The 12,239-nt window shown below is 36.7% G+C and overlaps 1 long non-coding RNA gene across 1 annotated transcript in view; it reads left to right on the top strand.

The window, feature by feature from the left end:
* LOC131503801 (uncharacterized) overlaps positions 1-2,411 on the top strand; it is a 60,758-nt gene extending 58,347 nt beyond the window's left edge. The window contains exon 3 of the long non-coding RNA XR_009257616.1: positions 2,158-2,411. This is a non-coding gene — a long non-coding RNA (uncharacterized LOC131503801). The remainder of the gene's footprint in view (positions 1-2,157) is intronic.
* Positions 2,412-12,239: the final 9,828 nt, after the last annotated feature.

Here is a 12,239-nt window from a genome sequence, read left to right as displayed (position 1 = left end):
TTCTCTGTCTTACCAATGGAAGATAAAAATTGAGCTATAGAAGCACCAACAATTTTCATCAATATTTCTCCAAATATTTACAGTTAAGTTATTAACAGGACATAAAATAGAACACATTTTCCCCAAGTTCTTGCCTACCAACTTTATATCACCTGACAATTAGGGTGTTTTTCTATATGGAAAAGTTATGCATAGATTCCATATTCATGGCTTTATTACTTTAGAATATAATCCTAACCCCTAGATAAGAAAAAAAAACAAAAAAACAAAAACAAACAAAAACCCAAACTGGTTTTGTTTCTATAGGAAATTCTGCAATAAATGATAAATTCTACAATAATCCAAGCTTAGAGTTTCCAAGATACGTGACAAGTTTCCCTAGGATAGCATGGTGAACTCAGAGGGATGCTAAAGGATGCTAAAATGTTAAATTTGCATGGAAAGCATAGTGATACTAGTCATTTGACAGCACCCACTAAATTACTAATTTTAAATAATGAAGGGTTTATATTAGATAGTGTTGCATACACTTCAATTATGTCATAGTTTTCAAAGCCAAGTTTTGTTGGTGACTGTGATAATAAGCAAGTACTGCATGAGAAATTAACCAGAAACAGGAAATGGGGGTGACTTTAGCTAATCTGATTCTGAGGCTTGAGAGGTTGTGCAGTGATAAACAGGAACATATATGCCTTTAGTTAGCTAATAGTATTTATTTAATTGTGGTTAATGTCTTCTATTTTATTTGTATTATTTTTTTCAAAAGCCTGCTAATTTCTTAGGGCATAAATACTTATTAAGTTGTTTGGCCTAAGTGCTCTTAGTATTTCTTTTGGCCTAGGGACCCTATGAAAAATTACTGAGACACTAAAGTTACCTTGAACAGAGGAAGTTTGGAAACCTCTAAAGTATTAAAATTATACCTGAGAGAGCCATATTACTAAGGTTCCAGACACAAAATTTCCAAGTACAGGTCTTACATTACTCTCCTAACTCCTCTAAATTTATCCTTCATCTATTCCAGATTACCAAGTAACATTTCACTCTTTTACTATATTTTGTTATTGGGGGGGTAATTTACAGTCTCCTCTTTCATGAATGTGTACTAGAGGGAATGTTCCAGGACTTATCATTGAATGTAAATAGGGAGAACTAATGCTTTGTTCCCTTCATTTATGAAGATTATCATCATCTTAATCACTTGTGACTCATATGGCAGGGAAAATATGCTAACGTGCATCATCTAGCAGAAAGCAGGTGTTAAGCATTGTACTGTGAAATTATACTAGTTGATGATACCATGGGCCCAGCATGGATACAGAACAGAGACAGGAAGAGCATGGGGAAACCATATCGTATTGTAACACAGAGTTCTAGACTAGGAATGAGAGCATGATTTCTACCACCATCTAGCTATGTTAGCATGACAACCCATTCAGTCTTCAGGGTTTCAGTTTTGTTTTCACATGGAAAATGTTTCGCATATTTATCAATCTAACAGTAATTTATCAGTATACAGAATATTTTGAGAAAGGTAAGAATGAAGACGAACAATATATAGTCTCTGTTGCTACAGAATCTATTAGGTCAAATTAGCACATACAGTTACTTTTTATTTTAGAGACACTTAAGATTGCAGAAAAAAATCTAAACTCTTTGGCTTTATAAGTCTATCATGGCCTTTTGTTAATAGGCCATTATTAATTTTTGTGATTTTCGTCTTCTACCACAAACTATGCCAAATTTTTATCAATTGATATTAATGTTTTATGTGGTTTCACTTTTCCATGCCTTGACTTTAATTATTGATTTCTTAATATATTCATGAATGAAGAAAACCACACATAAAATCCAATAATACCTAGTGGAATGTATTGGAATGTACATGAGAGAATCAAAGTATGCTTTGGAAATGCAGAAAAATAAGACAGTAATTTCTATTAGAAATAATTCTTAGAGGAAAAAAAAATAGTATCTCAAAGAAACCACAAAGCATGGGGAAAAGGTAGCACAGGAGATATTATGTGAAGGGACTGCAAGGAGAGGAACAACTACAAGCACAAATCCCTGCAAATGGAAGAACTCAATCATGTTCCTGCTTGCAAGGGTTTGGTATTGGAATCTATCTCCCAGATTTGTCTTTCTTCTCCAATCTAGTTATCATCTCTTCACTTCTTCAAAACTCTGAACATTTCCTGGACACGAACAAGGTAGTCTTTAGCATACAGAGATTCCTCTCTTCTGAGAATTCCCCACCATGGCCAGCGTTTTCCTCCTGAAGACTGTTCCCGTCATCATCACCTTGCTATAGATGAATACTGCCACTATTACCAAATGGGGTTGGTAGTAATGATAACATGCTGGATACCTTCCATTTCCTAGACCATTCTTTGTCTTTCTCCAGTTTGCTGTCTGACAATAAAAAATAGCTAATGGGAAACTACAGCGAATAAGAGTTTTTATTTACCTAGCTTTCTTACTGGGTTGTATCATTTGGGCTTCACCCTCCATGGAAAATCATGGCTCCTATTAAAAAGCTTCACTATAAAACTTTGTAGGATCTTCTTCCTTTCATCCCTTCAAGTAGATGGGTGGCAATCCTTCTGCTCTTATCAGTTTTAAATTTTTATACTTTGTTTTATGATAGAAAATGTACTGTTGAATTACTGATAGAAAATGAGGAGTCTTTCAATCTTAGCTCTGATAGGTAAAGACTTTAGAAGTTGTTACTACCATTTTTCTAAGAAAACAGCAGACAAATTTGAAACGTAAGGAGCTTTCCTGGATCAATCAGAGAACTGAATTTGCAGAGCAAACTTCCACTCTGAAATCTAGAGAGAGATAGGTGAATCCAGTCATACCCAAGATCTGCTTAACTGGAACAGGAGCTGCTAGAGAGAAAAACTTGTAAAAAACCTTGTAATTTTGAATGACTGCTGGAGGTCGAGAGTGGTCTAGTGGGAGTGAGAAACTCCAGAGGTGCTATCTTATGGGCCCCTATACTTTGTAGGTCCTCATCCATGGATCCTACCGGGTTTTTATGATGCACATGGTAGAAAGATACCTTCTTGGCTCTGGCTGAGGAAGAGCCAGAACTTTTAAAATGCCCAGAGCATTCTCCATAACAAAGCCTTTATGAGAGTCTTCTCCTAGGTGAGAAAGAATCACCCCACCTCCCTGTACCCATCCCTGCCAGTCCCTGTAGCTTTCCTTTCTAATTAATGGAGTGGAGGAAGCTATACCACTGGTGGAGGTCACAGTCCTGATACAGACCTGAAAAACTAAGAGTTCATTAAGAGTAGAGAACACTCAGCCTGACATGCGCGTGCATGCATACACATTACCTCCAAACCAACATGACGCCAGTATAACACTACTTTATAGCCAAAAGAGCTGCAAGACACAGACTATCTGAGGAGGCATTCTTAGAAATCCCAAAGTCAGTGGCAGACATAAAAACCAAGATATCAGAAGAATTTGAAACTTCTGGCACCTATAACTACGTAAAATATTAAACGCAGCTCAATATTTACCCAGATTAATGTAGCCTCACCCTAAAGCCTGTTTATCTCGGTTCCTATTGCTCCATACAAGATGTCTGACTTACAACAAAAAATTACAAAGCATGACAAATAATAATAATTTAAAAAAGGGAAAAAAAACTACTATGGAATGAAAGATAAAGTCAACATCAGAACTACACTCAGATATGATTCTGATTTTTAAATTATGAGACAGAAAATTTTAAATAACTATGACTAACCCATTGAGAACTCTAAAGGAAAAAAAAAGTAGACAACTTTCAAAAATATAAGCATACATTTAGAAATTATAAAGAATCAAAATGTTAGGGAAAAATGTGAAACATAACTGAAGAATGCCTTTGAGGGCTCACCAGTATATTGGCTCCACTGGAAACAAGTATGAGATATCTTAAATATAGTTCAATAGACAGAAACTTCCCAAGAACTGTGAGAGAATTTCAAAAGGTGCAATATACACATAATTAAAATACGAGGAGGGAAGAAGAAAGAATCAAGCAGTGGCAATACTTGAAGGAATAATGAATGGCCAAGAGCTTTCCAAAATTAATTACAGACACTAACCACAGGACTAGTATTCTCAGAAAACAAGAAACAGTATAAATACAAAACAAAACAAAACAAAAACCTGGACTTCTATATTTAGCAAAATTATCCTTCAAAAGTGAAGGAAACACAGTCATTATCTGATGTGAGCGCATGTGTGTGCATCCCACATACACACACCCACACACCGGAAGGATTAATCAACACCAGAACTTCCTTGCAAGAAATGTTAAAAAGTAATGCTTTAGGCAGAAAAAAAAAAGATATAGAACAGGAACTGAGATCTGCATTAAAAAAAAAAAAAGAGGGTGCCTGGGTGACTCAGTGGGTTAAGCGTCCTACTTCAGCTCAGGTCATGATCTCACAGTCAGTGAGTTCGAGTCCCACATCAGGCTCTGTGCTGACACAGCTCAGAGCCTGGAGCCTGCTTCAGATTCTATTTCTCCCTTTCTCTTTGCTCCTCCCCCACTCACACTGTCTCTCTCTGTCTCTCAAAGATGAATAATTGTTAAATTTTTTTAAAAAAAGAAAGAAAAGTGTCAGAGAAAAAATAAAGGCCAAATAAAATATTTTAGTTTTCTTATTCTTAATGGACTTAAAAGATAACTGTATAAAGTAGTAACAGTATTGATGTATTGCTGTGTGATTACAGCATGTGACTAAGTAGAACGAATAACAGCAAAGGTCATAAGGAAGGAGGATTTGGGACAATGTGCTATGAAGTACCCACACCACAAGTGAAGCAGCATGGTGTTATTTGAAGGTGGATTTAGATGAGTTAAAAACGTGTGTTGGAAACTCTAGGGCAAGCAACCAGTAAAATAAGTTTTAAAAATATATAGTTAATATGCTAGGAAAGGAAATAAAGTGGAGCCATATAAAATGATCAATTATAACCAGACAAAGCGTAAAAGGATGGGAGTGTAAGGAGAAGGAGAAACAAAGAATCGATGCAATAAACAGGTATGAACATGGTAGATACTAATCTAATTGTATAGTTAACTACAAGGCCCACACAAGGAGAAATAGATAATCTAAATAGTCCTATATTTTTGAATCAATAACTAATAACATTTCAAAACAAAATCACCAAGCCAGATGATTCCACTGGTATATTATGCAAAATACTTAGGACAGAAGTGACATCAATGTTCTGCAATATACCAGTACACAGAAGCAAGGGGAGTACTTTCTAACTCATTCCATGTGGCCAGCATTACCTTATTGCCAGAACCATACAAGAACATTACAAGGTTATAAAATTATAGGCCAATATCTGTCATGAACAGAGCTGCAAACATCCTCAACAAAATATTAGCAAATTGACAGCCTAAGAATAATTCAAAGCATGCAAGCCTGGTTCAACATTTGAAAATCAATTAATCAATTAATTAATCAATGAAGGCTAAAGAAAAAAAGTGATCATATCAATTGAGGAAGGAAATACATCTGAAAAAATCCAACTTCCATTCATGATAAAAAAAAAAAACACTCACAAAACTACAAGTAAAGGGGCAACTTTCTCAACTTGATAATGAACATCTACAGAAATCCTACAGGCAACATCATTTTAATGGGTAAAAACTGAATGGTTTCCCCTGATATTTGAGGAAGAGTGTTGTCTCTCAGCACCCCTAGTCAACACTGTACTGGAAATCCTAGATAATTCAATAAAACTAGAAAAGGAATTATAAGTTATTCGCATTAGGAAAGAAAATATAAAGCTGTCGTTATTCACAGATAACATGTTTGCCTATGTAGAAAATCCCAATGAATCAAAAAACAAAACAAAACTCTTTAAACCAAGAGTGATTATAGTCAGATCATACAATACAAGGTTAATACAGAAAAGATGAGCACAAGGTGTTGTATAGAAGTGTTAAATCACTAAATTGTACATCTGAAACTAATATTACACTGTATGTTAACTAACTGGAATTTAAATAAAAACTTTTTTTAAAAAGTCAATTGCTTCCCTATATACCAGCAATGAACAACTGAAATTTGAAAAAAAAAATCTTTAAAAAATAATAAAGTGTAATGAAATGCTTAGACATAAGTCTAACAAAATGTGTATATAATCTATATTTGGACAATTAAAAAAATAGATGAAGATCTTAAGAAATGAAGAAAATATACAAAAAAATTTTTATTCCCCTCAAACTGACATACAGGTTTAGCACAATTCCTATCAAAACCTTAGTAAGATTTTTTTTAAGTTTATTTATTTATTTTGAGAGAGACAGAGAGAGAGAGAATGCATGTGCACGAGTCGAGGGGGGCATGCGGAGGGCAGAAAGAGAGGAGAGAGAGAATCCCAAGGAGGCTCTACTCTGTCAGCCCGGAGCCCCACGTGGGGCTTGATCCCATGAACGATGAGATTGTGACCTGAGCTGAAACCAAGAGTTGGGTACTCAACCAACTGAGCACCCCCAGATCTCAGGAAGATTTTTCTAGTTATAAACATAATTATTCTAAGATTTATATGGAAAGGCAAAGGAACTAAAACAACTAAAACAATGTGTAAAAAGAATAAAGCAGGAGAAATTAGTCCAACCTATTTCAAGACTTATGAAGAAAAAGCTAAAGTAATCAAGAGTGCACAGAATCAGTGGAGAGATGGACACATAGATTGTTGGAATGGAGATCTTCACATTTTCTGCTCATTCAGAAACATGTATAACCACATAATCCCCTTCCCCCACCAGGCTTCCTTGTCAGAATTTTCTAATTGTGTTCAAGTATCTGACCATCGAGTGAGATCATTTCTCACAGCCCTCGATGTCATATAGAACCATCTGGAAACCAGGCCTAAGTTTTTTCATCTTCAGTCAACTGATTGTAGATATTAGCCACATCTAAACACACCTTCACAGACAGACCTGCAATGGTGTTTGATTAAATACCTGGGTATTAACAGCCCAACCACGTGGACACATAACACTAACCATCACACCATGTGAGAAAATACTTAAAGACATATGAGGGATTCTATAAAAAACTATCGATGAGAGGAGAGGTTTGAAAAAGAAAGGGAGGTTAATGAAGCTGGAAACAATTTGACCCTTTTTTTACTTTAAGACTTAATTTCTGGCTAGGGCTAAAGCTTCCTCTTCTTCTTCAGATCTGAAGCAACTCAGACCTCTGCCATTGATAGTGCCTTTCCATTGCTGTAGGTTTATTCCACATCCACACCATGGACTACAATAATACAACTTGTATTATCATCTCATTTTCGGCAGAGGTGTAATTACAGCAAAGTCACACAGGTGGTTGGTGGCAGTGGTGGGATGCAAACCCAGTCTGGCTCTGGAGTCTGGTTTCTTAACCATAAGCAATCTTGCCTCTCAGAACAAAAGAACACATATGAGTTTTCAATACTCAGGCTGCCAGCCTCTACTTTTAAGTGCTTTGTTTTATCCACCTCCCCCTTTCTAGCTCTACTAGCTCAGTTTCCATTTTCTTGGCAAGTCTACGCTGTTGGTGTTCACAGCAGAGAGGTGTGTTGCAGTCTCCGACCTCCGTGAAGGATAACTGTATCATCAGTGAGCAGTATCTTTCATGAATGAGAGAGAGAAAACAGAATTACGAAATGCAAAACAAGTTTAATTCCTGTTCTAAATCCTAACATTTGATATACCAACTGACTACTTAGCAATCGGTTTCCGACCTCAGCTTCATTTTCAAGCTTATGAGTACTTTCATTTGTTCACCCTCTCCTCCTGGGTTTCCACCCCACAGCCTTCTGAGGAAGGTTGCTTCACAACTTTCTTTGTCCTGTGTTCAGCCTCTAGTTTGAAAAACAAGCAAACCAACAGACAACACAACAATAACAAAAAAAACCCCTTGAACCTGTGCTCCACCATTAACACTCCTGACCCACTGTTGCCCAGTCTCTAGTCCTCGCTTGTCAACTGTGGGTGTACAAACCCGACAGAGAAGCGGGTTCAGTATGAGTAACGGAGGGCTCTAAATAGAGTCCTTTTCCTTGCAGGCCATGCAGAGTAATTAAATGTTTCTCTGCAAAGAGGTGCTATGGCTTCTTTCTGTTCTTTAATGGATGCGTTTATCCAACATATACCAAAATGAAAGACCTGGTCATTGGAATCCTTCACTAACTTTTAATTATTATTTCCACTACATTTTATTTTAGGTCATTTGGGTACAAGCAGTTCTCCTAGGTAACCCGATCCATTGCTGATGAAAGCGAAGCAGGAGTGTGCTCTACAGTGGTTACTAGAGAGGAAAAGAATTCTAGGTAAATGCACTATGCATTACAAGTGAGGCGATGGAGCTGTTGAGAAATTAAAATTACTCAAAAACATCTTTACAAGGAAAATCTCTAGAGAGTTTCTTTCCTCTTATTGCCTTTGTGTTCGACCCTTTGAAAACTTTTTTTTTTTTTTTTAAATTTTCACATTGGCATGGCTTCCTGGCAGGAAACATAATGGCAGGGGGGAAGGAGGATAGAGAAGAGGTACCTTGGTTAAAAATGGAAACTTCTAAATGATTTTTAAAAAAATGACTAGCCTGATATTCAAAGACAGAACTTTAAAGCTGTGTTTATTGCTTCAGCTCTGAAGTGAGAAGTTATTTTTTCATTCTGAATTGACTTAAGGCCAATGAGATTGAATTCTTTAATTTCCCGTTTCAGCATTAAATGTGAAATTGTGCATACATGTACTCTAATTAAAATCAGTAACATTTGTTTTACAGAACAACTTTCCAGAGAATAACTTTATGGGCTACTGTGATTAGCCTTTACTTCAAATGTAAAATTAAATTGTATAGTTTTTCTTCATTGTTTTTCTGCTGGAGGAAAACATAATGGCATTCGCCATTTTTATGCAGCGACTGTTAACATTTCAATAAGCACACTTGCTAAAAATGTGAAATAATATACATTTTTCTAAGCTATATTTAACAATTTGTTGCAGGAGTATTAACACACCACTCCGTTCCAAACTACTGTACGTGATAGCAAAGGGAGCTGGAGAGAAGGTCCCACAGAACATCCTTTGCTGAGGGCTCAGCTTCTTTTTAGTTCCATGAAATTCAAACAGCCACTTTATGTCTTTACCAAGCTCCACCTTAGGTAAAACGAGGGAATAAAGCTTATAACTCTTAAGTGTGTTACAGGAGCAAAATGACAATGTTTATGTGATGTGCTTTACACAGGATCCAAAATATAATAATGATCAATATTTTTACTTTCTGCCTACCCAGGATAAAGATTTCTCAACTTTGCTTAGCTTTCATCATTAATGGACTAGGAATACAGTTTTTGTTACTATGGTTTTTAGCGCGTTGTAATAAAATCTATGTCCTCATTAAGGACGACACTAAAGTATGCCACTGATTTTTCAGTTCTCCCTGAGGCTCAGATAGGTTTTCATTTCGTTAAAGCCCTGCCCCTGCCCCTGACCCACCCCAGATCACCCTATTATGCCTCCTCTCCAGGAAGTTATAACAGGACCCGGCTGTCTCTCACAGATGAATTCCAGCACTGCTTCATCCATCTTCAAAACCTAAATGTTTCCACTTTATATGACAAGATTTAAAAATGGGCAAGTGTTTTCCATGTGGAAGAGCACTGAGGTACCGTTTTGAGACAGAAGCATCTGTGGCTATGCCTAATTTTCGCATCGGCCTGTGTTGGGAACAGAATAAATACTTGTGGGATTGAGTTAACCAGACTAGAAGCAGTAAGGCCTCGTCTTTGCACTTGGCTACCACCACTGTGTCACAGGCACACAGATGAACTGTAAGCCTATCTCTGCCCACAGAGAGCTTGCAGTGGAGACATGGGTGAATGTCTCACAAGCACGAAACAGACAACCAAGTTCCACTTGGCTTCACAGGCTTTACACAAGTAATGCTCTGTTTGGAGAAAAACAGGAACTCTGCCAACTGAGACCAAAAGTATTCTCAAAAGGCAGGATAGCTAGAATACTAAGGCTTAGAAAGGGAAAAAAGGCAATGCCTATCTGAGGTGTAGCACCTATGCGAATACTTTTGGTCAATGGTTTCAATCTATTTGGGATAATTTACTCACAACTGTTTTGTCACTTCCAAGTTCTCCTTTTTCTTTCTTTCTTTTTTTTCTGTCATTAATTAGTTCTCAAAGTAAAAGGGTACAATACCACCAAATATGCCTAGACTGCTTCATCTTAAACTTTCCTTACACTCCCACAGTAAAGAGAATCTGCAGACTGTATGCATCTCTTTAGAGGCATTCCAAATGCACTAAATGTGTTCCTTATATCCTACAATTTTCCTGCTTCTCCACCCCCCCACCGGCTGTGTTTTCAACTAAGCCATCACAGTTTGGCATATACTTTCCCAAATCTTGACATATTATATTGTTTCATGTCTTGACACAAAATCTCTGAGATGCATTACAAGGAGAGAAAGTCTGCAATTTATAAGGCTCAACTAATTACCGGTGTGTATAAATTCCCAGGCTCAATTTGAACTGTATCTCCTTGCAAAATGAAATGGCAGAGGCTGCTAGACAACCATCTATATTAAGATATAATTCTGACTTGGTATATGACTTTTTAAAAATAATTTTAACTAGTAATAAATAAAGAATTGTACAAACAAAAGTGTAACTCCCAATAGAATTGAAATCTGGTCTGGTGGCTCATGTTGAAATTTATTTTTATGGAAGTGGCAGAATGAAATAGAGTGAATGACAACCAGTCGGCAGATCTGGATAAGGAATTTCTGTATGAAAAAGTCTTCACAGTGGAACTCAAAGAGGCTGTAACATTCAGTTCCACCCAATCTTTGCTTTAAAGAGATGAAAACAGTGAGTCACAGAAAGACTAAGGCATCTGCCACACACCTAGAAAGTGGCTGATAGTGATTATGGTACATTTATCTTTATATTTATCCATTTTTACAATTAGACAAATTATCACTAGTCTAACTGTAAATTAGTCTAATTGTCAAAATACCAAAATTGAAATTTACTTTGTCTCCATAATTTAAGTAATTCCAAAGCTTGGTCACATGGAACTTGATTCAGATTGAAAATAGACTGATTATATATATGATTATATATAATACATAGTGAATATGTATATAGAATAAAATTTTCAAATATTAAGGCAACTAAACTAAAATAAAAAGTATATTACCCTTTAGATAAGAAATCCTTTACATTTAAGCATCTAAGAGACTCAACTTACATTTCAATGTTAATGTATTCACTCATTCATCTATTCAAAAAAATTGCTGGAGTTGCATATGGATCAGGCAGAATAAGAATTCTCCACATAAGGGTCTCCAGTGCCTTTATTCAGAGGATCTATAGAAATGTGAACTTCCAATGTAGACCACTGAGAGACATGCATTAATAATTTAATATTTGCTCAATACAAGTTTTCCAAGCACTGACTATGTGCCAGACACCGTCGGGGGTAGCAACGGGCTTACATTCTAGTGGGGGTAGCAACGGACGTTAAATGTGTAAACAAATAAATCAGTTGTCACAAATTGGGAATGAAGTATAAAAGCGATGAACTAGGAGTCAGGATAGAATACACTGAATGACTGTGAGTACAGAAGGCAGAACCTGAGGGCTACTTGTATAGGGCAAGGGGAAGTCTGTCTATGGAAATAAGATTTAAAGTAAAACTTAAAGGATGAGAATTCAGCAATGGGGGAGAATAAGAGGACGGTATTCCATGCAGAGTGAATGGCAAATACAAAGGGCCTGAGTTAAGGAAACAATGGTGTGCTTTAGGAACCAAAAGAAGATACAAATGGCTAAATGTTACTTAATTTGAAGAGAATGGCTCTATATGACAATGACAGCTCAAGAGGAATCAGATTTTCCAAGAGGAGAAATTTGGAAGTTGGTTGGAGTAAAATGCATATTACATGACAGGCTTCATTGGTTCGCAAGCTCCTTGGGGGCATTGCAGGTGCAATCTGAAACCAGTCCCCATACATGGAGGGCAAGGAGAGACTGAAGAAAGAGGCAGATCGCTCTACATTGGTAGATGGTGGCTTAAGAAGCACTGGAACTTACTTACAGGACTTGTCTTGTGCAACTGCAAGACAAGGAGATCTCCACACTTGCCCACTAAACCGTAAAAATTCATATAGAGGCCTTAACTGGGTTCAGTTATGTATTCAGTC

The sequence above is a fragment of the Neofelis nebulosa genome, chromosome 2 (genome assembly GCF_028018385.1).
Source record: "Neofelis nebulosa isolate mNeoNeb1 chromosome 2, mNeoNeb1.pri, whole genome shotgun sequence".
Lineage (NCBI taxonomy): Eukaryota > Metazoa > Chordata > Mammalia > Carnivora > Felidae > Neofelis > Neofelis nebulosa.
The sequence above is the reverse complement of the archived record's forward strand: the minus strand, read 5'-3'. Positions and strand labels throughout refer to the sequence as shown.